Below are 9,854 nucleotides of genomic sequence, written 5' to 3'. Positions count from 1 at the left end.
CAACTAACACTACTACTACTAGTAAATCATGAAAAAAAGTTTTTCAATTCTTTCTGATGTTCTGCTGTGAAGGAGGAGGGGAAATGGAGAGAGGGCAGATGAGTTGGTGGATGGGGGTGGGGGTAGAGATTATGTTAGTTAGGGGAAACAAAGGCAAAAATAAGTCTCCCATGTTTAGAAAATTGTGAAGAAATCATTGTCTTTGCTGTATCTCATATTAAAACACTAAAAGTAAAATCCTATATGCAAATTTTTATTTCTGTGTGTGTAGACTAAAATATAAATAGAAAAAATAACATGCATAATTTTCCAAGTGTTGCCAGAATTTTCTGTAACATCACTGTCAGCAATATTTTAAATATTCATTCAGTATGATTATGTGGCAGTAAATTTTCCAACCAAATAATTTAGATTTGATTAGTATACATATTCACACATATGTACACATGGAGAAAAATAGATAAATAAATTCACAGTTACATAGGTAGAGAATTTTAACTGTGTAATATTACCCAATGACTAAGAAGATCTTCTGGAATTTTTTCCCATTAGAACAATTCTTCTGAGAAGCTTATTTAAATTCCCTAAACTTTATCATTACATCCTAACACAATTTTTTAGGATTAATTAGTAGTTTTAATTTACAGTAAGTACATTTTAGAAGCAGAGACACACTATCTCAATTAAGATATGTTTAAAATAGAAATGTGTTATAAATATATATTAATATATTTTAGTCACTAGACTACAGAGGTCCTGTTTCTTTCCCTCACTGCTTATCATGCATGCTCTAAGCATTCTAACATGACTTTATTGTCTGAGAAAGTAATAAAATTAGCCAATACTGTAATTAAGTTCTGCTTATAGAATTTCAACTTCCTCCTCATTACTTTACAGCAGTGTTTTATTATCTCCTTTTCACTAACTTGAAGATGCATCTTTCACTGTAGGAATTCCAAAGCTTTTCTTGGACTTTGTTTTTTGCTTGTTTTCTCAGGCAGTCTTCCTTTGGTGTCCGTGGGGCATTGGTTTCAGGACCCCTTGTCCGTCACACTCAGCAGATGTCTAAGACTCTTACCTAAAATGGCTTAGTGCAGTCAGCTCCCTTTATTCACAAGTTCTGCATGTGCACAATTGTATTATCTGTGTCTTTGTTTCCCTCTGTGTTGGCTCCTTACTCATCAACGACTCATTTGTTCAAGTATCTTCTGTGTTCAGAACAACACACTTTCTTCAAACAAAACTCTTAATATCACTCAAGCTGTAGTCTGAAGTTTGCTTCTCTGTCACCCCTTCAATTCACTGTCACATTTTTTCAGGGGAAACCTATATTTGGCTCTCTTATCTCACTGTAGACTTATTCTAAACATTTTGCAATTAGGTTTTATTCTTCTTTCACTTCAATAAAGTTGTTTTATCAGAATTTCCAATGGTTAATGAATATCCTTTTTTTTTTTCACTTCTTTAACTTGCCAGATCTCTCTCTGTATGATTTCACTTTGGTGATGACCTATCACCTTCCTCTCAACCTTTTTCTTTGAAATATTAGTTCAACTGACAGTTAATATTATTATTTGACTATTCTTTTTTTTTAATTTGATTATTCTTTTTTCAATGTTTTGCAAAATCTTATTTTTTGTTCCTGCCCTCTACATGTGTGTAATCCTGTCTGTTCTTGGTCGTGGTTCATTAACGTTCTATAGTTTATTCCTTGGTTATCTAATCTACTCTGCCACCTTCAACCACCAGTTTTACATGGGTAGATGAAAACTATTTTCCTTAATCTGCCTTTTTTTTGTTTCTATATACATCTCTAACTTTAACCATTTTCTCCCCTTTGATGCAATGATCTAAAATGAATTTGTCAAATTTCCAAAACCAAAGTATACTTGTTTTTTGACAAATGGGGTACATTCACCTAGGTTTAAAATTGTAGAATACGTTTAACACTTGTTATCCTTTGTTAGGATCTGCTAGTTGATCTCTCATAGAATTTTCACTGACAGTCTTTTTGCTTTTCCTTGTAGTAGCCTGAGCATAGGTTCTTATTACTGTACTTAAACTGGAGTCCACCTGACTATATTATGGTTAGTGTTCTCAGCTGCATTATGTCTCTTTTCCTATCCATTCTAGGAAACCTTTAGTAGTCATTGCAGTTGTTTCCATCATTTCCCTTGTGATTGCCTTGATGTCAGCAATTGTATCATTTTTTTGTGTGTTTCTCTCAATAGCTGTCTAATATAAGAATCTATAATTTTATTGTTGCTGTCACTGAATGAAATAATTAGCCAATCAACTTCTGGACTCAAAGACTTCACAGAAATCCAGAAATATGTGGTTTTCCTGATTCAAATCCTGCATAATACAGATTAATGTTAAGTGATACAGTTAGGAATTTAGGCTCTCCACAAACTGCAGTTCTTATTCATCTCATTCTCACTTACTATTCCCTTATTTCAGTGAAAACCCAATATTTGGCTGATATGTACATTTTCCTCAGCTTTCTTTCTAAGCCTGTGCTTTGTAATACTCACACTTGTATGTTTCTCTTTAAATTTTTTCCTTGAAATTTTATGTCATGCCTACTTTTAAGTTTAGTTCAAACACCACTTCCTTGCTGACCCCATTTCTAATCACTCACTGTGGCAGACATACTTCTTTTGATACTCTTAAAGAGGATAAGACTTCTAGCTCTTATCTACACTTGTAACATATAACCTTATTTTTAATTATTTTTATACTTGTATAAAGGTTGGATGGTTGGATAGCATCACCAACTCAATGGACATGAGTTTGGGTAAACTCTGGGAGTTGGTGATGGACAGGGAGGCCTAGCGTGCTGCAGTCCATGGGGTTGCTAAGAGTTGGACACGACTGAGCGACTGAAATGAACTGAACTGAACTGATTCATTGGAAGGACTGATGTTGAAGGTGAAGTTCCAATACTTTGGCCACCTGATGCAAACAACTGACTCATTGGAAAAGACCTTGACGCTGGGAAAGATTGAGGGCAGGAGGAGAAGAGGGCAACAGAGGATGAGGTGGTTGGATGGCATCACTAACTCAGTGGACATGAGTGTGATCAAACTCTGGGAGACAGTAGTGAAGGACAGGGAAGCCTGGAGTGCCGCGGTCCATGGAGTTGCAAAGAGTCAGACACAAGTTAGCAGAGTGGTATTTAAAGTGAGGTTTTGTTAAAATGAAACTTCATATAACTGAAGAAAATAGCAAATGATCTATGTTGATGGAAAATTAGTTACATATTTTTAAATGTTTTTCATTAAAGGTCTAAAATCTTTTCTAGAGTTAAAGAAGGGCATGTTATTCATTGTATAGATAACATCATATAAGATATACTAGTGTGATGAACCCAGATAGACTCATATTCCAAGATGTAATGTTAATACAATAGGAATAACCTTGTGCTAAAAACCCAGAAACTAAGCTTTAATCACATATTCATAGCGCTATTATTTGGAAAACCTGGGAAAACTGAAAGAATGATTTGTAACTTTCTACATACTACAACTCTAGGAATAGAAGAAAAAGATATTCCACGTTGATCTTAGGAGAGAAAAGATTCTCCTTTATGTAAGTGATCAGCACTCCAGAGGCCCCCTCCTTGTTTCTGTGCATAGCACATTTATGTGTTAGCACTTTGGCATTAAAAGATGTTGGCATCTCTGTGTTACATGCAAATTTAACAGCCTGGTATGAGGACCTCCAAATCTTGCTCAACATCTTCTTCTACTTCAAGCCTTATAGTAACTTATCACTATAATGTCCACATTTCACCAGTGATTAAAAGAAGCATACAACTCACCTTTCTCTTCTTACTATACTCCACTTTTTTACATACCATTAATTAGTGAAAGTGAAAGTCACTCAGTCATGTCTGACTCTTTGCAACCCCATGAACTATAGAGTCCATGGAATTCTCCAGGCCAGAGTACTGGAGTGGGTAGCCTTTCCCTTCTCCAGGGGATCTTCCCAACCCAGGGATCAAACCCAGGTCTCCCATATTGCAGGGGGACTCATTACCAGCTGAGCCACTAGGGAACCCAAGAATACTGGAGTGGGTAGCTTATCCTTTCTCCTGCACATCTTCCCGACCCAGGAATCAAACCAGAGTCTCCTACATTGCAGGCAGATTCTTTACCAACTGAACTATCAGGGAAGCCTATCATCCACTGAGATTGGCATACACAGAGAAATGCTCTGAAAAGCTATTACTTTCTCAAAATTTTGTCTATATCTTCAATTGATTTGAATGGTCTGAAATCACAATTATTATCTTTATTTATATGTTTCTTTGTCATAGTTATGAACCATATTTCTTTGATGTTTGCAAAGTCCTTTCAGTAATGTCCGACTCTTTGCGACCCTATGGGCCCATAGCCCACTAGGCTCTCCTGTCCATGGGATTCTCCAGGCAAGAATACTGGACTGGACTGCCATTTCCTCCTCCAGCAGATCCCCCCAGCCCAGGGATGCAACTGATTTCTTACATCTCCTGTATTGGCAGGCAGATTCTTTACCACTAGTGCCACCTTTGGTAAAAGGCAGCTAATACATTTTCATTGTAATCCAGAGAGATTAGGACATTTATTTTCTCTGAAACATTGAAAAGATACAATTTTTCTATCTGTGAACACATTACAGTAAGCTCTGTTTCTATGACATAGGTGATTTCGAGCAAGGGCTAAGAAAAGCTACTAACTCATTTCTCCTAAGGCCATCAAAATGTTTGTCAACAGGAAATGTTGAGACTTGATTAGACTAGTGTTACTATATTCCCATAACATTATTTCTCTGAGCCTGCTTTTCTTCATCTGCAAAGAAATAAAGGTAAAAATACCTACCCATGAGAATTTTTTAAAGAGTAAATGATACACGATATGCAAAAGTACTCAGCATGAAATAGTGACTCAAAAATGTTTATTCTCCTTTCCCTTTCTTAATATTTATTCATGCATATGTGAATAAAGCCCAGTCTAGAAACAATTTAAAAATTTTAAAAGTCCAATGCTAACAACTGGTGTAAGAATTTTATGCCAATTTGCTTATAAACATATATGAATAAACAGTAGCTGAAAAAAATGAAAAATAAGATTCTTTAATCTTTCAGTTCAGTTCAGTTCAGTTGCTCAGTCATGTCCCACTCTTTGCAAACCCATGAACTGCAGCACACCAGGCCTCCCTGTCTATCAACAATTTCTGGAGCCTACCCAAATTCATGTCCGTTGGGTCAGTGATGCCACCAACTATCTCATCCTCTGTTATCCCCTTCTCCTCCTGCCCTCCTCCTCCCCTTCTCCTCAGTCTTCCCCATCATCAGAGTCTTTTCAAATGAGTCAGCTATTTGCACCAGGTGGCCAAAGTATTGGAGTTTCAGATTCAACATCAGTCCTTCCAATGAACACCCAGTGCTGATCTCCTATAGGATGGACTGGATGGGTCTCCTTGCAGTCCAAGGGACTCTCAAGAGTCTTCTCCAACACCATAGTTCAAAAGCATCAATTCTTTGGCACTCAGCTTTCTTTATAGTCTGACTCTCACATCCATACATGACCAGTGGAAAAACCATAGCCTTGACTAGACGGACCTTTGTTGGCAAAGTAATGGCTCTGCTTTTTAATACACTGTCTAGGTTGGTCATAACTTTCCTTCCAAGGAGTAAGCGTCTTTTAATTTCATGGCTGCAATCACCATCTGCAATGATTTTGGAGCCCAGAAAAATAAAGTCAGCCACTGTTTCCACTGTTTCCCCATCTATTTGCCATGAAGCGATGGGACCAGATGCCATCACCTTAGTTTTCTGAATGTTGAGCTCTAATCCAGCTTTTTCACTCTCCGCCTTTCACTATCATCAAGAGGCTCTTTAGTTTCTCTTCACTTTCTGCCATAAGGGTAGTGTCATCTGCATATCTGAGATTATTGGTATTTCTCCCAACAATCTTGATTCTAGTTTGTGCTTATTCCAGCCCAGTGTTTCTCATGATGTACTCTGCATATAAGTTAAATAAGCAGGGTGACAATATACAATCTTGATGTACTCCTTTTCCTATTTGGAATGAGTCTGTTGTTCCATGTCCAGTTCTAACCATTGCTTCCTGACCTGCATACAGGTTTCTCAAGAGGCAGGTCAGATGGTCTGGTATTCCCATTTCTTTCAGAATTTTCCATAGTCTATTGTGACCCACAGAGTCAAAGGCTTTGGCATAGTCACTAATGTAGAAATAGATGTTTTTCTGGAACTCTCTTGCTTTTTCGATGATCCAGCCGATGTTGGCAATTTGATCTCTGGTTCCTCTGCCTTTTCTAAAACCAGCTTGAACATCTGGAAGTTCATGGTTCACGTATTGCTAAAGCCTGACTTGGAGAATTTGAGCATTACTTTATTAGCGTGTGAGATGAGTGCAATTGTACAATAGTTTGAGCATTCTTTGGCATTGCCTTTCTTAGGTATTGGAATGAAAACTGACCTTTTCCCATCCTGTGGCCACTGGTGAGTTTTCCAAATTTGCTGGCATATTGAGTGCAGCACTTTCACAGCATCATCTTTCAGGATTTGAAATAGCTCAACTGGAATTCCATCACCTCCACTAGCTTTGTTCATAGTGATGCTTCCTAAGGGCCACTTGACTTTACATTCCAGGATGTCTGGCTCTAGGTGAGTGATCACACCATCATGATTATCTGGGTTGTGAAGATCTTTTTTGTACAGTTCTTCTGTGTGTTATTGCCTCCTCTTCTTAGAGCTGACTCTAGGAGAAGAGCTGACTCATTTGAAAAGACCCTGATGCTGGGAAAGATTGAGGGCAGGAGGAGAAGGTGATGACAGAGGATGAGATGATTGGATGGCATCACCAACTCAATGGATTTGAGTTTGGGTAAACTCTGGGCGCTGCTGATGGACAGGGATGTCTGGCGTGCTGCAGTTCATGGGGTCGCAAAGAATCAGACATGACTAAGCAACTGAACTGAACTGAACTGCCTGATAGGAAGTCAACAGTTAAACACAGAAAGCAGAAAGAAGACCACCTAAAAAGAAAGAAAGAAAAGTCATTGCAAATATCTCCAAATAAGAAAGAGTGTGATGCAAATGAGTAGGATGAAACTCAAGGACAATGAGGAGGTCAGTGTGGCATTCAGAGCAATATTGGTAAGAGTGTGACAAGACATAAGCTCATGGAGGTATGCATATACCAGTTCATGGAGGGCTTTATAAGTCAAGTTCAACAGTTTGAATTTTATGAGAAGTTATTGGAAATATCAAAGCAAAAAGCACATGACTTGTTTTCCATTTTCAATCACTGTGACTGCTATTTTGGCAGCTGGTTTCAATAGGGCAGGGCTAGAGGTGGAACATATTTGAAAATTTGAATTATTGCAGGAAGATGTATAGATGATATGATTGGAATTTGTGAATAATTTAAATTTCTTTCCTGTGTGTCCACGTAAATATGTCCTCCAGAGCTCTGGACCGATTACTTTTTTCTCTTAGCTGAAGTGACCCCAGGGAACCTTTTCAGGGGCAGTTTAGTATGCTTCATTTAAAGTTGTCTGATTAGTTCTTGGGGTCAAATTTAGTCTTTAGAAAACAAGGTTAGATTCACCATTTATGGGGCAAAATCAGTTTGTTTATCTTGTCTGCATTACTGTAAATTAAGATTTCCATAGGTGCTGTGGCCACCAAAAAGTTCTATTACAACCTGTTCTTCATCTACCATGAAGCCTGGTGATATACTTTAGCATTTCCCTTAGAACTAGTTGGCAATCTTGGTGTTCCCTAAATATTTTTACTTCTGATAGTTGATTTTTCAGGTAAAATTAAATAACTTCTGATTTTCTCATTTATCAAAAGATTTAATGGTAAAAGGGAAAACTGGCATCAGGCACATGATATCAAGTCATCTGATTCAATTCCAAGTTTCTATGTTGCTATAGAGTGATTTCTCCCCCTAGAATTCATGCTGAAGCCCTAACCCCCAATGTTTGTTTTTGGAGATAGGACCTGTGAGGATGTGATAAATTAAATAAGGTCATGACGATGAGACCCTAATTTGATAGGGCTGGTGACCTTAGAAAAGAGAGTTACGGAGCTGTCTCCCTCTGTGCCATTTGGAGATGGTGAAGAAGGCAGCCATCTGTAAATCAGGAAGAGAGGGCTCAACAGAAATGGAAATTGCCTGCACCTTGATCTTGGACTTCCCAGTCTCCAGAAATGTGAGAAAAACATTTCTGTTGTGTAAGTCACCCAGTCTATGATATTTTGTCCTGACAATCTGAGCTGTCTAATACTTATGTATTCCCAATAATTAGCGATTTTAATCAACTTTCCATTTTACTGGGAAACCTGTTAATAATCAACCTGTGTCTTTATGGTCTGAGAAAAAACAGGCAATCCAAGGTTCTAACAAATTCAATTACCTATATTTTTATTGCTTAGCATAATTTATTTAGTCTCTACTTTATTTTTTAAAATGTATTTATTTATTTATTTTGTCAGCTCTAGGTCTTCTTGCTGTGAGCGAGCTTTTTTCTGGTTTTGGTAAGTGGGGGCTAGTCTTGAGCTGCAAGTCACAGGTTTCTTGCTGTCGTTGCTTCTCTTGATGCAGATCACGGGCTCCAAGGTGCTTGGGCTTCAGTACTTGCCACTTGCAGAGCATGGACACGTGCGTTGTGGCACACAGACTTAGTTTCCCCATGGCATGTGGAATCTTCCCGGACCAGGGATTGAACCCATGTCCCCTGCATTAGCAGGTATATCCTTAACCGGTGGGTCATCAGGGAAGTCCTTTACTGTGTTTATAATAATTTTGAAGATATTGAAGGCGTTTTGAGCTTCCCTTGTGGCTCAGCTGGTAAAGAATTCTCCTGTAATATGGGAGACCTGGGCTCAATCCATGGGTTGGGAAGATCCCTTGGAAAAGGAAAAGGCTACCCACTCCAGTATTCTGGCCTGGAGAACTCCATAGACTATAGTCCATGGGGTCGCCAAGAGTCGGACACAACTGAGCAACTTCACTTTCATGCAATGGAGAAGGAAATGGCAACCCACTCCAGTGATCTTGCCTGGAGAATCCCAGGGATGGGAGCCTGGTGGGCTGCCGTCTATGGGGTCACACAGAGTTGGACATGACTGACGTGACTTAGCAGCAGCAGCAGCTTAAAATATTTTGTCAAACAATACTTTAGAATTTTATATACTTCCTTTTATATCTAGCTTAAAATGCACCTATTCTATAATATTTTAAAATTTAGCTTCCTCACTGATCTTTATTTGCTTTTTTCCTCTATTCTTGTTTTATCATCATGTTTATCATCATGTCACATGAATTTTAATGGGAAAATATTTTTACTTCTTGTCTTTGTGCTCTTGGAGTGATAGATATTTTTCAACAAACTCTTCTACTATTACTATAACGTTAACTTTGAGTGTGTGCATGCTTAATTGTGTCCGACTCTTTGTGACCCTGTGGACTATAGCCCACTAGGCTCCATTGTCCATGGAATTTTCCTGGCAAGAATACTGGAGCGGGTTGCCATTTCCTATCTTCTTGACTCAGGGATTGAACCCGCATCTCTTGCATCTCCTGCATTGGCAGGCAGATTCTTTACCAGCTGAACCATGGGGGAAGCCCAACTGTGTATTTAATGAATGCTAATTTTTTCCGTAAGACTTTAAAATTCAGGCAGCTTAGCTTATAGTTACTTTTAAGTTTGTTTTTCTTTAAAATATAAGTTACTCAAGCATTGTTCCTGAGCATAATGTTTTTCTTAATGTCTTCATTATAGCCTTTTATTCAGTACTTTTTTCTTGAATTATTTTCATGCTTCTAAACATCTTT

This window comes from Odocoileus virginianus, chromosome 21 (assembly GCF_023699985.2).
Source record: "Odocoileus virginianus isolate 20LAN1187 ecotype Illinois chromosome 21, Ovbor_1.2, whole genome shotgun sequence".
Classification (NCBI taxonomy): Eukaryota; Metazoa; Chordata; class Mammalia; order Artiodactyla; family Cervidae; genus Odocoileus; species Odocoileus virginianus.
This window is presented reverse-complemented; position numbering follows the sequence as displayed.